Consider the following 18,506-nt stretch of genomic DNA (forward strand, 5'->3'; position numbering starts at 1 on the left):
CGCGTGGCTGGTCAGAGATTAATTACCTCCTAAGAAATTAAAATCTCAACTGAAAGAGATAAGTATGTTGACGCTGGCAGCATCGCGCTTGATCCACCTTGTTCGCGATCGTCGTTATTGAACCTGTGCACACGTATACACACGCCACCTATGCTTCGCGAAGGATGGATAAGTGCGTTTGCCACTAACGGCGTAGAAAGAGTTTGCTCCGAAAGTTTAAGTGGCTGATTAAAAGTTTTAGAAAGGGGATCGTGTATCGCGTTCGACCTGCAGCGCGCCATGGAGAGACATCATCTTTGATAATACTGTTCACAGATAGGCAAGATACTGTTCGAATTAAAGCCGATGGTTAAGGATTGCCCGTACAAGTTTAAGATAATCGACGTCTTCTCCTTCGAATATAGTTGCAATATACGAAAATATTGGCAAGCTAGTCATTTCTTGCAGTTATTTCGAAATTTATATATAACTTGAACCATGAACACACGAATATTCTAATCAACTACATTTACCGTTCCAGAATTGTGACTCGTCACTCGATTCCGTCGTGGTGATAGCTTTTGTGCATACGAATAAATTTTGTACAGTTAATTTCAGTTTATTATCACCATCGACGTCTGACTTCTCTATTATCCGAAATATTATCCATTTACTCTAGTATAGTTTTATACATTATAGATAGCATAATCTGTTCGGATAATCAAGTTTCTACTGTATTGATAATTTTTCTATTCCTTAAGGTGCGAATTCATTCATCTTCTATTTCCAAATACTGCAAAGTGTTTGATTGTTTTCTATTTCCACAGTGAAATACGTTCCAGCACAGTTTCAATATATTGAAGCTGAGATTATTTATTTAAAGTGTAAAGCAAAAGTAGATAATACATTGTCCTGAACTTGATTCTTTTATGCAACTATTTTGGAACAACGTATGATGAATATATTCAGTCGCTATTTTGAAACACGTTAGAAAAGTTTTATTTGTTATTTATTATTATATTATTTTATTTATTTCTAGATTTTGGATATTCTGTCTTCGGCAATATTATTGTACAAATTATTCGACAAATATTATTAATCTGTCGAACAGCATAAGGAATATTTAAAACAAATATTTAAGAACGTTAGGGAAGCCAAGTTTTAGACGGTTTTGATTGCTGTTTTTGATGTGGTTATTTTCGACCTGAGTTGGATATTTGCATCCGTTCGACCGAGTCTGATCTACTTAACCCATTCAACCGAAACAACGAGCCGGACCTGTAGTGCTCGACTTGGTCCAAAGTGTTCAAGTACCAACCAACTTGTAGTTGCAAATTTCATGCGCTTATCTCATAATGCAGCGCGGTGGCGACCTTAAACCGCGTTTATTATCAAATGACAAATTTTACGATCAGAAATGATTAATATCGCGTTGGCTGTTCTCATAACTTGTTATCTAAAATTTAATGATAGAAACTAGAATTCTGTGTCGAAAATTTGAAGAACGATGATAAAAATATACTGATCACTAGTCTGCAGATTTTGTCCACATTTGACAGCAATGACTAGAAATACCGACTTAAATAGAAAAATGTGAAGACATTAAAAGAATTTGAGGATATCTTTATATTAACTTATATTAAAATGACTACAAGATGAAAGACATTCTTATCAGTCTTTTAGACAATTTTTATTTTGCATAAAAATCCGCAGTCCACTGATTACCTATAAATTCGAAAGATACAAAATCTTGAGAAAAGTTTGTTGCTTTACACAAAGGTGTTCCTTTACAGTTCCTTCGATGATTAACAATAAATAAGATATTCAAGTTATGTTGTTTACCTTCTACAACAATATGTTACAGCTCTAACACATGAATGTTTCTAGTAAAGCTCCTATTAGCACGTTAAGTGATCTCTAATCTTCGACCAGGTTCATAAATTCATTCATTCTATCGTGAAACAGTTAAGATAGCATCAACAATCATAATATCTAACTTCCGAAATTCGGCTGTATTAATTAATCGACTTCGATTTCATGGAACTCTCCGAGATCAATATTCGTAATTTATAATAGACGGAATAATTCGTTACGAATAATGAATAATCGTTATACGAGCAAAATATTTTACTAAAAAGGATTCATTCAAGTATTTATTCGAAACAATTCGGAAACGGCCAACTCTGGTTCAGGGGTAAATTAAATATAGACTTCGGTATAAATACAAGAAATGAAAAATTCAACGCTCTATTCTTTCTCCATCGTACAGTTCGTGAATATTGTCGAAGTTCCTTCGTTTATTTCCATCCATATTCAGAGGAGCCTATGGTCGTCGGTGATCTCGAAACTTTCAAACGTTCATTTAGAGTTCTGAAATCGTGCATATACGCAATGATATGCACGCGTGAAGAGATCAATGCGTCTGATTGAAAAGCCCCCAGCGAAGGATAGTGGACTCCAGGGCGCCGGATTTGCATAGACACGTTCGACCAGCTGGCAAGGGTGCACAATCTGCGAGCGCGGTCTCAATCTCCGCGGTGAATAATCTACGTATAATAAGACGGGACCGGAAATAAAGGCTAATCTTAGTCCCCGACCCCTTGAACAGTTTTCTGAAAACCGACAGACGAAGAATAGGATGGTAAAACGGTGGGTGAGAGGGTAGGGTGGTTCGAGGATCAGAGCAGGAATGAACGGTGATTCCGAGGCGAGTGGTTTTTTTTTCAGGTGCGCGGCCTCGGGATGGGGCGAGCGTAAAGACTGAAATTGTGGAAAGTGGGACCGTCAAAAATGCGGGATGGGTTCGGTCGCAGGAAGATCTCCCGGCCAGCCAGCCAGCCGGGATGCAGTGGGCGCCTTTAATTGCAGGACTCGCGGCACTTTTAAAGCCGGATGCAAATGGCCCATAAAACTCGCCGGCTCGGAGGCTGGCTCATTTACGAGCGCGGAAAGTTTTTAGGTTCGCCGTAGCTCGCGCGCGGGCTCGAACGAGAGGGCCTGTTTTATCGGTCTGCGAGTTCGAAAGTAATTCTCGTAGTTGGCGGTGAGACCGACAGGCAGCGATGCGAGGTTTACTTTCGCGGAGAAGACAGCGAATCGCGCTGTCGCAACGCGGCCCGCCCCGGCCCGACTCGCCGAGTCCCGACACTCGACACTCGATTCGCCGAGACTCTCCGACTTTCTCGCCGATCGAGCGCCGGACACCGGACGGTGTTCCTGCGATGAATTCTCCTTCTGGCTTGGCAATTCCCTCGACTCGCAAGAGGAACCTCGCCCCGGGCCCGCTCTTTCGATTCTGCGATCGAACCAATTCCCTACTGCCCATGCCGCCGAGCTCTGCACTCCTGCGCGCTGCTCCGCTCAGCGCCGCACAGTGGGGCATTTTTCCCGAAAACGCGAAAGAACGTCGTTTTATACAAATATCGCCATAATGGAAAAATATGTTCGCGCTAACAGCTAACCGAGCATGTAAGGCTACGATTTATTATGACCCTTTGTACCGTTTGTTCACTTTGGACATGACTACGCAACTTCGATGTGGCCTATCTCCAAATCATCCGAAACTGATCATATTATTTGTAATTGTTTTGTTTATCATAATTAAACGATGAGCGACAGAATTTGATGCACTCAGCGTGTACTTAAATAATGCCAATGCGCATTTTTCTCTTATTTTTTAGTTACGTCTAGCATATTTAAATATGCTAAATTTTTATTTCATTTTTTAATTACGAATGCAGCGAGGTGCAGTGTTCGTTTTTGACACATTTTAAAAGGGTAGACTTCTTACCTTTCTCTGAACAAAACAATTGGCTGCTGCTATTAAAATAGTTAGAGGCATTGTTCTAATTATTTATGCCCCTGTTCGGGTTGCAGGAGCTCTCTTCGAAATTCCCAAAGAATGCTGGACATTTTTTTACAATTTTTTCTAATAATTTGCTGTGCACTGGCTGCAAATTCGTTCATCATGGGTTGTTAATTGGTTTAACACTGGGATATTCGATATATGTATGTTATAATTATATTTTTGTTTAGAAATGTCGTTCGAAAAAGTTGGTCTTAAATGTATGGTTTCGGTCGGAAAATGTTTTTTACCGCGTTTCCGGGGTATATTCCCCACTGTGCGCCGCTCCGATCCGCACCGCGTCGGTAGAAGCTGGCTCCGTCCAGCTTATTTCCTGGGCTCTGCGATTCTGGTCAACGGGACACGCGGAGAACCGGAAGGAAACGGTTCAGACACGTTTGCCTTTGATGGACAACCGTGTGGCAGCTGCGTGATATATTATGCGGTGATCTGAATCCTTGTCAGCGGCGGTACCGACGCTACGGGGCTATCGTCTATTTGGGTCGGATATAAGTGCACTGCGGATTCCAGCGCCATGCAACGTTCTTGGAGACTATTTTGCAGGCGATTGTGACAAATAGACTGCGGATCTTATGCATTCATGTCAAAAATTACTAAAGGAAATACCAAAGTGGGAACAGAGGAGAAAAATTTAAGAACACCGTTCTATTTGCATCACATTATTAAGATTATTAAACGAAAAACCACATTCTTACATAATTCTTGTTTCTTGCAGTTGAGTTAAGAATATTGTATTTTGCACGAATATCTGTTGCGTAATCATAAGTGACGTATAGACTGCGGATTTTTGTGCAAAATACAAAACTACAATACACAGAAACAAGGATAGAAACGTTCTTTGTTTAATAGTACCAGCGAGTCGTTAATAATGTATAGATAATCTGAAATTCTTGTAGTTCCTGTTTGGTTTCAAATTTTATTAATCCATTTTTCGTCGTACATGCATAAAATCCGCAGGCTGGTGAAGTATCGTTAAAATCATCGGTCATAAGAAATTCTTCTATACCTGCGTGACAAATTACCAATTTTTATGAAATACGATTGCTAAACGTAATTTTCTGTTCATTCTTCGTCGCCTGAATTCAGATCCATAATGAGTAGACTAATCTTCGTGCAAACTAAAAGTCATCCATATTTATTATTACAAAAGATCGGAATTAAATGGAAAGTCATTCTCCCATTTGCAGCGTGATAGGGCTTAGTCTTGAGCAACTGCAATCTCTATTGAGATTGTTTTGCGTAATTAATCGTTTGCTTGCGACTGTCCTCTTTAACGGGTTATCATTAATCTACACACGAACACGAACGTTTCTTTTATGAGGACAAGGAAATATTTCTGCATATCATTCCAGCATTTTATCAGTTTTTATTTTACTCGAAGCGCTACTTATTACATCGCGAATAAGTTACGTTGACGTTGCTAGAAGATGATCTAAAAAACTCTCCGAGTGCAAAGGCTGAACAATATATTAACTTTTTCATTCGAAAACGTAACATGATATTTCATAATTTCTAAGCCAAAATATAAAAATTGCGGCCAAAGAAATGAGAAAAAAAAACATGAATATACACATCATGGTAATAGTTAATTAACGTTGCTGTTAAAATTCATTCGGGTTTTCCAATTTTACTGAAACATGAGAGAAACGTTGAACGGTCCTAATGCAATGGCCGGGGGCACTATGTTCAATTTTGTTTCAATAACTGGTTATACTTAATTTTGTGGCATCGCTATTTTTTAAATTCATTTTATATTTTCCGATAGTATTTGACGAATACAGGTGAAATTGTAGTGATCTCTATCGACATATGCGGACTTTTTGATCGTCACGGTTGACATTATCATAACGAATTCCTCTCAATTTCTTATATTATAATATCCTCCTGTGAGATACTTGTATAAGAGTTCTTTCCTTGTGTACAAGTTTTGCAAAACGATTTACCAAACAGAAAACAAATTGATATAATTTTCTAATTTGTTAAATATTCTAACAAAGTATGAAACATGGAGATAAATGACTTTAATTACGGAGAACTACATTATGCAAATGCCTTCAATTTTTGGTCATATATGTAGTATGTGAACTTTTTCAATATGTTTTACGACATGTGCCAACATTCTCATTTGCAACGGTACAATTTCTGCTACAGTATTATTCTCAATTTTCCCCGACTAATGTGTACCATTTAATGCGATATTCCATAAGCAGATAACAGCGAGCCGTCAAATTCGTTGAACATTATAGCTGGTTCATTTCATAATAGCTTGTTTATACGAGACCGGAAATGGAAGGCATTCTGATTACTTTCTTGATTGCTAGCTTTCTCTTGATACTTTGTTATTTACGAAAGGAACATTAGAACAATATACATTTATAATAAACATTAATCTTCTCTCATCTATTGAAATTGATTAACGACAAACATACGGCAGGCAACATAGCTATGAAAAAATCGTAGTAAAATGAGTTAGTTAAAACAGTTTGAAAAAGCTTCAACAAATTTCAACCAATTCGTGACTTATGGATCATTCTACACGGTAAAGTCGGTTATATGTTATCATTTCGACTGCCTTTGCTTCTTTCTTTTTCCGCATGAAGCTCTTCTTGCGTTATTAAGTGGTTTCATGGCCTCGTGCTTGTTTTCAATATTACGTATGGCTCTTCTTTGTGATCGTGACTCGATGGTTTTACATCGCTTTTGTATCTATCAATCATCTTCACCCTCTTTTACTGATCGTAACTCGTTCAGTACCGTAGTTTGTGTACAGAACACGATGTACCACTAGCTTCGTTTTGATTAAAAAAGCTGATCCTGACATAAATTTCAGCGGAGGGGAGCAGTATAAATGTTGTATGAGCTATGCAGTACTTAAACCTAACAGCATGGAACTACGGTTAAAGAACGATAATTTCAAAAAGAAGTAAATAGTAACACTGTCTTCGCGCGTACTCTTACCGGCAAAACATAAAAAACATGTTACACAGATGCGTACTGTCGGGTATAGTAGAGCTGCTTAACATAGAATAAAGATGTCTATTGTGTCAACGAAAACATTAATTTTAGTTTTCTATAATTTATTAATTTGTTATTATTCATTTACTGTTGTGTTTTTCCATCTTTGTATTATTTTCTTCATTTATCGTATGCGCTAAATAGAACAGTATTGCAATATAAACGATCTGTTATACGTTTCGCTATAATATGCACTTTTAATTTAATAAGACAAATACTTATTAAAGTATCAAATTTTATACTAAAACGTTGACGATATAGTGCAATGGAGCCGGTTAGCGTGGGTTGACCAATTGCTGTGTCTTTGGACCGTTTTCGGGCATGAAATCAACTTTATACTTTATACTCGAGTAAGATTTGTTAAATTGTTTTTATGATCGGTTCGACTATGCCATAAAGTGTCTTAACTTTTATCGGTGAACGTATTGCAAAGGAACAGGTACTCTACAAACATTTGTGAACACCAGTGCCTTCGAGAAATACGGAAAACATGACGATGTCCTACTATTAGGTCGCGGGGCTGTATCACACGCCAAGAATCCGCAATCTGCCGCCGCCACACGGCCACGAAGCTGGAAAACCGAACGCGACCACCTTGTACCGCGGAAAACACTCGACCTGATCGAGGAGACCTGTTAACCAGCTCGAGATCAATGTAAGAAGAAGAAGAGAATACCTTGCGGCTCGCTGACGCAGCACCTCGCGTCTCGGCGCTGGCGAGAGACACGGGGTTATCGCGCCGCGACAAGGTTGTATCGTCGATGCAAAATAAATGGTGGGGAAGAAGTCCGGGCAAAGAGAGGGAAAACGAAGAAAACGGCGAAGAGACGTCGATAATTTGAGGGGTGCTCGGAAGTTGGTCGCCACTGCACAGCGAAAGGAAGAGTTCGGGGCAGAAAGAGAGAGGTTGAAATAATCCACGGCGTTATTTTATTCGTGGCCACGATGCAGTCGATGCACAAAGTTTTCAAAAACGTTGCTCGTGGCCACCGGTGCTCTCTCTCTCTCTCTCCCTTTCACACATACACGCACTCATTCACTCGCGCGCTCTTTCTCTTCCTGTCTCACCCTCAAACCCTGTATCTTTCTTGCTTGCTCCAAGCCTCGCTAGCGTCTCGTTTGGCTCCCTTCCTCGCTGGCCGTCGGATTCTTTCTCTCTGTCGTTCGCTACGGGGGTACTCGCAACATGCAGCAGACAACGGTTAATCAATGGGCTTCAAGCGCAGGCTCGCATCCCGGGATCTTTCCTGATGGACAGCGGGAACAGCACCAGTAACAACGCCGGGTTGGCTGGTGCCGGCCGGGAGCGACGAGGACCGAGCCAACGGGCACGTAGGGTGGGCGAGGGTGATGCCGGGCACAGGGGGTCGAAGCGGGGCGAGCGATAGAGCCTGGCCGGACGATGAACGGGGGTGTGCGCCGAGGAACGGGCGCGGGAAGGGGGTCGGAGTGCCGCGGGCACGTAAAACTAGCGAACAATTTAAACTCCCCTTTCAAGTCGTGACTTTGTTTATGCGAACGAAAATAATTCGCTGGCAAGCAGCTACTTGCCTATCTCCGTCTAACTTCCATCTGGCCCGGTCAACCCGCGGCGAAATAAATGGATCCGCCGCGCCGCACGGGATACTTGATCGATCTATGTAATGCCTTGGGAATGCGTTCTCGTTGTAACGCTGCGGAATCGCGCTTGATGGATTCGCCGATTCGGGTTGGACAAGGCGCCGAGTTTAATAGTAATGTGTCTGGTACTGGCGACCCCTGACCTTTCGGGAAACTATCGGGACCAGCGACGACCTATTCAAATTTCGACCCTTAATTATTTAACCCTCGATCGTTTCTCATTTGCGCTGCTCGGTCTGTAGTTTGATGCCGGCGTCGCACACTGGTGAAAAATTGCTACCATGGAAATGTGAATCACTCGTTTCTGTGTTGTAAATGTGTAAATGTGTAAATGTGTAAATGTGTAAATGTTGTGTAATGTTTATTTTGGAAATCTGAGGTAAGACAGACAAGCTTCAGTCCCCGTCAGGATCGAACCCTTCAAATTCTTAGGTACTGATCCTCTTTTGCAGACTTTTTAACCTAGTTCTTTGAGTTCAACGTTTTCATCGAGTCTAATGCAAAGTATCGTTTGAATTGGTGATTGGTAACGTCCGAGGGATAACACGAGTGACGAATATTTATCTAGTATCCGTGGAACTGTGCCGAGTTAAAACGAAGGACGAAACACACATTGCGCAATTGAGCTCTGGCATTCTCAAAGTGCGTTTCGAAAATCCATTTGAATACGAAATCAATTTCTTGCGCACAGGCGAATTTCATAATATAGAGGGTGGTCAGTAACTGGTTGTATAACCGGAACGGAAGTGATTCTACATATAAAAATAAGACGAAAATGTAGAGTATGTTTTTACGTAAAAGCTTCGTTTTCGATAAAAAAAATTAATTTAAAATATAAAATTTGGAGAATAATACTATTGAATAGGAACAAATTGGCACAGGTCTTACCATGACATACCAATCCTACTTCTTGTCATCGCTACAAGCCAAGGGAACTTGGCGCATCTTCCAACTCATTTTTCTCGAAAACGCAGCCTTAATTGAAAAAAAATATTATTACATTTTTCGACTCGTTTCTGCAGGTAGAATGTCTCCTAGTTCGGTTGTAACGCCAATTACTGACCACCCTGTAAATTTCGAAAACACGAAATAGAGAGATTCTTCAAGCCTCATCGATCTCACGTGTCAGTTTGACACACTTTTCATTGAAACTATCCTAACCTTTTAGTTTGAAGATTGGAAGATTCCCTTTGTTATGACAATACTGCAGAATTGATTGATTTGTAGCAGAAATGGGTGAGTGAAATGAAGAACAGTGAAGACTGGAAGAACGTAAGAATGTTGTTACACTATTATTAATGCGTTGAAAATATTAACTTTCATTTCGTGCAACTGATGTAGGCAATTTTTATTTGCATAATGATTCGCAGTCTATTTATAACTTATAAGTCATAAATACATAATACTTTATAAGAAGACCGTTTAGGATAATAAAATCACAGTTTCCTTCCATCTGCCATTAAAGAGATATCTACGAGAATGAGCGAATGTCTATGAATTTGCATGAAAACTAATCTGTTAATTATATGCATTTATGACGAATACATCAAATTAAATTATGACGAGTACATCAAATTAAATACAGAAAAATTATTGAAAGAATTTTAAGATACTATTGTATTATGTTCAACCTATTAACATTTCTACGGTAAGATATAAATGTCTATATAGCGCCAGCAACTTGAAATTAATGCAGACAATTTTAATTTTCATAATAAAAGTCTGCATCCTATTAACGATAGTATATTACTTTCGACAAAAAGAAATTTAATCGGTTTGTTTTAAGAATCTACGATAGAAAAATGTTACTGGAAGCGTCTCCTAAATTTTTGTCCCTTTAGCCTATGGACAACAAGCGAAGGAATAATAGATGAGTATATCTAGGAGATCCTTAATGTGCGCAAACTTTTCCTCGCAACTTTATTAAAACCCCGCACTCTCGAACGAAGGCACTGTCTACTGTTTTAAAATAGCTGGACCGATCAGTCCAGTTTACTTTGTTTTAAAATTGTTGCCTCGTCAGCTTAAAACCGGGACGGGCGGCGATGTTTTAACGGATTTTCGTCAAGAGGGGCGCCTCGGAGGATTATTGTTTAGTCTACAGTGCGACGGGTTACACAATATCAGAAAAGGAACCTGTGATACGAAGTAAGGCAATTTGTTCAGTCAGTGGACACTCGATACTTTGGCTGCATATTCGGCCATCTCCAAACTTTCATAAAATCAAAGTAATTTATTGGAATGAAAATTGTAGACGTATGACACCGAGTGAGTACTTTTTAATCGTCATGTTGTGGATGCAGGTCATCGTTGACGTACTGAGCGAGTATGTTAGCGAAAAAAATTCGATTTTAAATCTAGAAGAATAATATCAGTCCCCCATTTCTGGGAGACATGACACTAAAATATTAAGGCGCATGATAAACTTAGTATTATTGAATGATCATTTAATTTTCTGAATGTTATTATTAGGAACGATCAGAATCATTTCTCTATAATTCTAACAACGTTTGATGATCATATCTAGACTGCAGACTTTTATGGAAAATCAAACATTTCTTTCTACATTGCAATAAACAGGTGTTACTAATTTCAATGGCTTGCAAATAATATAACATCTTACTGTTTTATGTCTCCTCACTCAGTTTTGTGTGCAAACTCGCAATCTATTTATAATATTCAATACATTGCACAGTTGCAAATTATGCGGCTGGTTTTAATTATATCACGCTTTCATCGAATATATTTATGTTTCTACTTGGAACTAGGTGCTCAATACTCTACTCGTTCTACTTGCATGCTATTCTCGTTATGCTAGAGCAAGAATATTTCACGAGGGAATATAAAATTGCATCTGTGTGCAAGAGAAATTTGAAATGTTTTCTTCGGACTTACCAATTTTAGAGATAGCGATTTCGAATGGAAGAATGTTTTACCTGAAACACAAAAATTACTTTATTAGTTGATAACGAACGGGCTGTTCTCCTATTGTCAGATTGTTTCCAAATTTGACACACATCGTTTTCTCATCGAGTTTGGCAAGCTTTACTGAGTCTGTAAGACCAAAAATTCTCAAAACATTTGAGACAATTGGGTTTTATTTATTTTATCCGCATTAAGTGCGGATTTCGTTTTTTTATTGTTCTGGACTTGACAAAAATTCGACAAAATATTAAAATACTTATTAAAGTTTCTACTTTAATGTGCAATTGATGATCCCGTTTTTTAGGGGTAGGAAGGCCTTTTTACATGAAAATTTCGCCTGGGCACTTTTAACTACTATTATAGATAATTACTACTTTCGGTCTGTGAGACTGCTACCAATTATTTATTCATCCATAATGATCATATAATTTTAAGAAAAATTGTCAAAGAAGGGATACAAATTTTAATAGCTGTCGTAGTTAAAGGTTAAAGATCCAGATTACCAGCGGAGGTTCGAGGTTCCCACTGAATTAACGTAAATGTACCTAATATGCAACACCCCCTTCTTGAAGCAGTAACACAGACAATATAATAAAAAAATTACAGAAAACATATGCAAGTGGATGTAAAAATTCTGCCCACATTTTCCTTTTTTGTTTATAAATTCAATCACACAAATACTGTTACGTAACAATTAGTCGTAAAAGATATGTTTATTCGAACACGGGTGTTTCTAAGCAAGAACACACTGTTCCATGTTATATACTTTAATTTTCCATTCGACCGATTTATGGAACATAACTAGAATATAATCTAACCCAACTGTTATATCATATATATTAGGTCTACCGGAAAGTTCTGTCCGTTTTTGAATTGAAATATAACACAATTTTCATACATTTAATAATATTTATTGTAAAGTATACTTTCCATCGTTACTTATGACTTCTTGCCAGCGTGATGGCAACTTGTAAATGCCATGTTTAAAAAAAGATTTATTTTTTGAGACGAAGAACTCAACTAGTGCTTGGTTGACATCAGCTTCAGTTTTGAATTCTTTTTTCCTGTAAAAAGTTTTGCAAAGAGAGAAACAAGTGATAATCGGAGGGTGCTAGGTCTGGGGAGTATGGTGGATGTGACAGAATTTCCCAGCCTAGCTCTGCGATTTTCTGACGAGTCGCCAAAGCAGCATGTGGTCTGGGATTATCATCGGTAACCATGTTTTCACGATCGCGTCTCACTTAATAATGACATGAAACATCTTTGTTTCAGTTTATTTAGGAGAGTATATGCGTGTAAATGCAATGATAAAGAGAGATAGTCATATCTGTCTCAAATCAACATGTGCATATGGATTGAAACTCGAAGTGACACTATCGGACAGAATTTTCCGGTAGATCTAATATATCGATTAAAAGTTTGTTGACACGAAAACGCTGCACACACTTGGTACACGCTTGTACTTTTACTATTTTATTCGTATTATGCATTATTCATATTAAATCAATATTTCAAAGTTCATTACGACATTTAGAAACAATAATCTATCGAACAGTAATATATAAATATTCAACAAGAATACCTTCCAGTTGTGATAAAATTCGTAATAATCTCAACACCCTCTGAAAAATGTTTCATAATGAATACATTTATCTTACCGTAAGAACTTCTCAACGAATTTGTAAAATGTCGAGGCAAGTGGAAATCGCACGTTACCGAAACTGCGAGAACGAGCACCGCGCGGATTCCCTCGAAGCTTCCTCGAAAAGGACCGCGTTCGCAGCCGATTGCACATTAAAATCTAGCAAATACATTCTCGAATGATCGACGAGATTCCAAGCGCGGATGGGGACGCCGGGAGCACCGCCGTCCAGGGATAAGCAATTGTACGTACAAGGGGAGCGAGAAAAACACGAGGCGAACAGTGGGAGGACAGGGACACGAGGAGAGACCGCCCCGAGCCCCTCCGATATATTTTTTTGTTTCCCTACCGCCCCTGCCGGGTTTTTTTTGCCGAGAACCTACCACCGCCGATCGTCCTCCCTTTTTTTCTGCGCCCATTTCGTTCGGTTTTTTAATTCGTCCAATATTTCCTGGTCGTTCGCATGTTAATTTTCGGCGACCAATGACGCGGCAGGCCCGCGGGCCACAGACGTCGATGATATTTCGCGGCCACCGACGCACCCGAGTGCCCGGTAAAATTCTCGATCGGCCGAATACGCGTGTTTCCCTCCCCCCTTGCCCCCGATCGCCACTCCCCGACGGGTTTTCCCCCCTCCCATGCTCGTATCCCACCCTCCGACCACCCCCTTTTTGGCGTCGATGCCCATTTCGTTGCTCGTTCCCCACCCTTCTTGTCCCTGCGCTCGCTGTTTACCTCCCCATTTCGCAGCTACGTTATAACTTATCAACGAAATGTTATTGAATCGCTCACAGCGACCGTCGAGAACCGTCGCATTCACGGCAGAAGATTTTTCCACGGAGAACGCCGAAGCGCGGGTGCCGCGCGACCCCGAACACGCGTTGCTGTAATTCTGTGTTATTCCTAGAGTAAACTGTGCACGATCACAAGATGGGCAAAGTGAGATTTCATTAATAATTGCACAAACGCTAGATTTTTAATTTATATACATTTTATTATATTTTGAAGAAAGAACATTCTCTTATTAGTAAAACGGTTACTTTAAAGAGAAAAGACTTTTATCGTTCCGCTAGGTGATATTTAGTACTGTCTCGCGCGCGTCGGCACGAATTAATTGTTCAGTTAGTTATTAATAGATTATCGATCTTTATGCATTTATGACAAAAATGAATGGATGAAACTGGAAGCAGTGAAAAGATTAAAAGAAACTAAGACTCTAATTTCAATTGATTAAAATTATTAAAGAAAGAAAGAGAATTATACTCGGCTCATATATCTTTTGATCAGTGCAGAAAATATTTATTTCGCATAAAGATTCGCAGTCTGCTCATTAAGCACCTAATCAATACTGTTTAACCTACGCGTTGTTTTTATTTAAAAAGAATCTACTTTCACTGAAAAAGGTATGTAATATGAATGTCGACGCTATTTCGTTTGTAGTAGAACAGATTAAATAAGTAATGCTAATATTAAATAAGAATTGAAAGAATTACGATCAAGAATTAAAATTCTTTCCAGGTTACAATCAAATTATGAACAAAATTCTTAAAATGAATGAAATCTACAAATTACTAGAATTCCGTTTTAATATTGCCTATTTTCTAATAATTTATTGTAATTATAATGACTCAATTTTAGGTGGAAGAAAGGGCAAGATAATGTGTGAATATCATAATAATTTTTTAGTAAGTATTTCTACGGCGTCAATAATTAAAAAGTGGGATAGCTGAAACACGTCATTTTGACAGGTTCGGCAATTCTATTGTTAAATAATGAATATTGTGAAAGATTAATATTTACTACCCATTATGAGATCCTTCTGTTTCTGGAATGTTATTACCAGATATATTCCACCCACTTATAACATAACATGTTATATGCATAAAAATAAGTAAATGCTTGTATGTATCGAGTATAAGTAAAAGCAAATAATAAATTTCGTATGCATAATAAAGATAGCTTTTAAAATAAAAAGATAGCTTAAACTAAAAAATGTTTACCAGAAAATTCAATGAAATGTTTTAGTATCATACAATTTTCGTTTAAATCGTTTTCCCATGGAACAAATAGTTTACAATTGATTAAAATGTTATCTTGATATTTAATTAGAATTTTATAATATTGTAGAAAAATGTCAGACACACTCGACAGCTATACTTGTTCAAATTAAACAAGTGTAAAATCTGTTTTTTAGTTTTTACAACAAATAATTCTTAGCACATATAACACGATTTAAACAAGGAAGAAAATAACATATCAAACGCTTGTCCAAGTTTATGTCATTCTGTTTTTGGTTCATTGTAAAGGCAACAGAACAACTGTGCCATTTCTTACAGAATGTAATTTCAATTATAACTGTAGTGACATTTGCAGCAGAACTTGTGGCAACCATAATGAGAAGCACGGTAAAAAACAGAAGTTGCCCAGAAGCATTCGATAAATTCTTATTTACTTCTCGGCTTACGAAACTCTTGTCGCACCGCACGAGAATGTATTTCTTTCACAGTTTTGTCAATTAGTCTGTGATTATTTCAATGTTTACTACAAAACCATAAGTTTTTTTATTTCGATTCTGCATAGTTAAAATTCTTCGTTTGTCAGTAAAAAATATTTATTATACAATAATTAACATTTTTATTGATTATTTTGAGGACTGATTATTCTTACAAATGAAATGAAAATCATAGTTAATTAACCCTTAGGGGACCAAAACTATTTGTTTCCAGTTTACACACTGCCAAGTCCAGACTGTTTTTCAGACGAAGAGAAATTTTTTACTGAAAATTTTTGTGTCAAATATAGAGAAAAGATATTCATTTTTTAAAGAAAACTTCGTTGATATATTTTAAAAGAAACAATCATGTCTATTCTTCCAATGTTTCCTGCCAGATTTTACGGTTTTATTGATTTCTGTCGCGTATATGGCGGCACTGGACCGTTATGGGTTAAAATAAATAATCGAATGAAAAATTATTTAATCCATCTAAGCAAAGTAAATATTATTATGAGATATTATTTTATAATTTGTTATACAAAATATTTGATAATCTCGTATACAATAATTCGAATAAATAGAAGAAATAGTAGAAAACTAATATTTGTTAACCAACAACGCAACAGCACAAAACAACTAAAATCGACGTAACAAAAATTGCACCGCAATCGATGTAAAAAAAGCAAGCATGTATAAAAATGTTAAAATTATTTTCCAAAAATCTGTAATTTTGTTTGAGAACTTCTTAATCAGTTTTTAAGCAACAGTAACATTTTCAATACTAAAGCAAGTAGTTGTCACACCTCTTGCTAATAATGTAACCTGATAACTGTTTACACGATTATTATATAAGAATATATTAAAGATTTTTAAGCTACATTTCGATATAATAACACGAGCACTGAAAATCTTAGTAACAGATTTTCGATGAACAAAGAATTATCAGAAAATGAAAAGCTACTCGATAGCGAAGAAAAACGACGAGTTAACTCGTCCATCCGGTTAACAGTGTGCAATCCGATCGTTACTTGATTTAATTTGTGGCAATAAAAATGTAACCCGTTCTCGTGAACGAACTCGATGATTTTTTTCCCGTTGACACGATTGATAATCCGGCGAGTTGCCTTTTGCGATCCGCGTGTGAAAGTTGCAACGGAACCGGCGCGGCAGGGAGAGAAGCCTCCAAGAGAAAACAAAAATGACCCCCATTCCTGCGAGACCAGTTTATACATATGTTTTCTCGAGCATTCGGGACAGCCTCGTTACAGACTTTGTGAAATGAGAGAAACCGCGACCGGCAGCTGACATCGAACTAATCGTTTCATTGACCGCAGACTCGAAAGACGATGACGGATCTCAAAAACCACGTAGCACGGATTTTCCAAACGCTGATATCATACGAACATTATTAATGGCTAATTAAATTTTGATTGTTCGTCAGGAAAATAATTGACCGGCTATTGATCATGTTCGTGAAGAGTTATCATTAGCCAGATTTTGTAAATCGTTCTCATTGTTACTAGTAGATTGTAACTTTCAGACACTTGCAACAAAAACCGGTAGGCGAAATTTTAAATAGCAGAAAAATTTAAAGAATATAGCAACATTAATACACCCTTTTCAAATTATTAAACTAAGAAATCTGCAATTGATGCGCCAAGATTTTATTTTGTACAAAGGATTTCGTGGTCTAGTCATTAGATACGTCAAATGATCTGTTATACTCTTATATCTGAAGGCTTATTTTTGTAATGTCCTAATACCAAAACATTCTATTATCGAAGAATTTCCGTCAAGTTCTCTATTAGGCGATAGTATATCTAAATAAAATACAATGATTAGACAATGGAACGTTTGTATACCAGAATATTGTAAAAATGAATGTTTGGATGAGAGAGAGTCTCTAATGTGCTATAATTTATCACTCGTAGAGACCAATATATGTTTATTTACATTACATTTATTCTCTATTCTCTGCATATTTACTATATCGATTCCTCCCTATCTACTACTTGCTTTCTCTGACGATTCGTTTTAACTTTTTTCTGCAATTATCTCTATCTTCATTAATTAATCTAACCTCTAATCTCGTACGGACGAACACTTTTTGATGCAGTAGTAAAAAAGAGCAATTCTTCTTCTATTAATCTCAATTTCCTTAAATTCCCCGGAAATGTTTAGGTAAACCTGAATATCTTATTCATTTTGAATGACATCGTAGATGCAATTTGAGATTCATCTAACAACGTTTCCCATAATGCTTCTATTAGTTATTATACATAATATTGTATTAGAGATTATGAGTGTGACTTGAGATTTGTGCGACAACGATTCCCACAATATTTCTATCGGTTATTATAGATAATATTAGAGATCAGAGAATAGAAATACGATTTGAAGTTTTCATAACAACATTTTTCATAAGTTTCCTGTTGCATAGTTCGAATGGATGAAAACTATTTACGAAGGAAATAAGTTTTTGTCTGTTCCTGTAATGATGCTCGCTACGAATGCGGAGATTTCGATGCCCGAGCGGACGCCGGAAGTGGATCTCCATTACCAGGCGTTGCAGTCCCTTTTATCTCTGTCAGCGACTCGTAGCCTGTGGGCTTGAAACGCATTAAACTGGACCGAAACGATAATCAAAGGAACGTCAGAAGAGAGCTTCGTATAAGCTGAACAATTTCAAGCTGTCGTAATTAATTCGTACAAAGCCTATATTAAAATGCTAAATTGGCAGGTATCAGCCAACTTTTGTGCTGCGCACAGACGTATTGCGATTACGGCCATAACTTCCAGCTTATGAATTTAAAAAATTATACGATTATTTTGCTACCGGCGGTATTTGATCTCTTTCAGATGGATTACGAACAGCTTGTTCAGTCAACGATGAGTACCGTATTCTTTTAGTAGAAATATTATTAACGTAATTTTGTATCACACCGTTCTTATGACATTTCAAACGT

The 18,506-nt window shown here is 37.7% G+C and overlaps 1 protein-coding gene and 1 long non-coding RNA gene across 4 annotated transcripts in view; both read right to left on the reverse strand.

Annotated features, from left to right (window-relative positions):
* Window positions 1-18,506, reverse strand: part of qin (tudor domain-containing protein qin) — a 467,903-nt gene that overhangs the window by 195,003 nt on the left and 254,394 nt on the right. The window lies entirely within an intron of this gene.
* LOC143259712 (uncharacterized) overlaps window positions 1-18,506 on the reverse strand; it is a 126,383-nt gene that overhangs the window by 64,458 nt on the left and 43,419 nt on the right. The window contains exon 2 of the long non-coding RNA XR_013033732.1: window positions 11,375-11,415. This is a non-coding gene — a long non-coding RNA (uncharacterized LOC143259712). The remainder of the gene's footprint in view (window positions 1-11,374; window positions 11,416-18,506) is intronic.

This window comes from Megalopta genalis, chromosome 6 (genome assembly GCF_051020955.1).
Source record: "Megalopta genalis isolate 19385.01 chromosome 6, iyMegGena1_principal, whole genome shotgun sequence".
In the NCBI taxonomy this organism is placed as follows: Eukaryota; Metazoa; Arthropoda; class Insecta; order Hymenoptera; family Halictidae; genus Megalopta; species Megalopta genalis.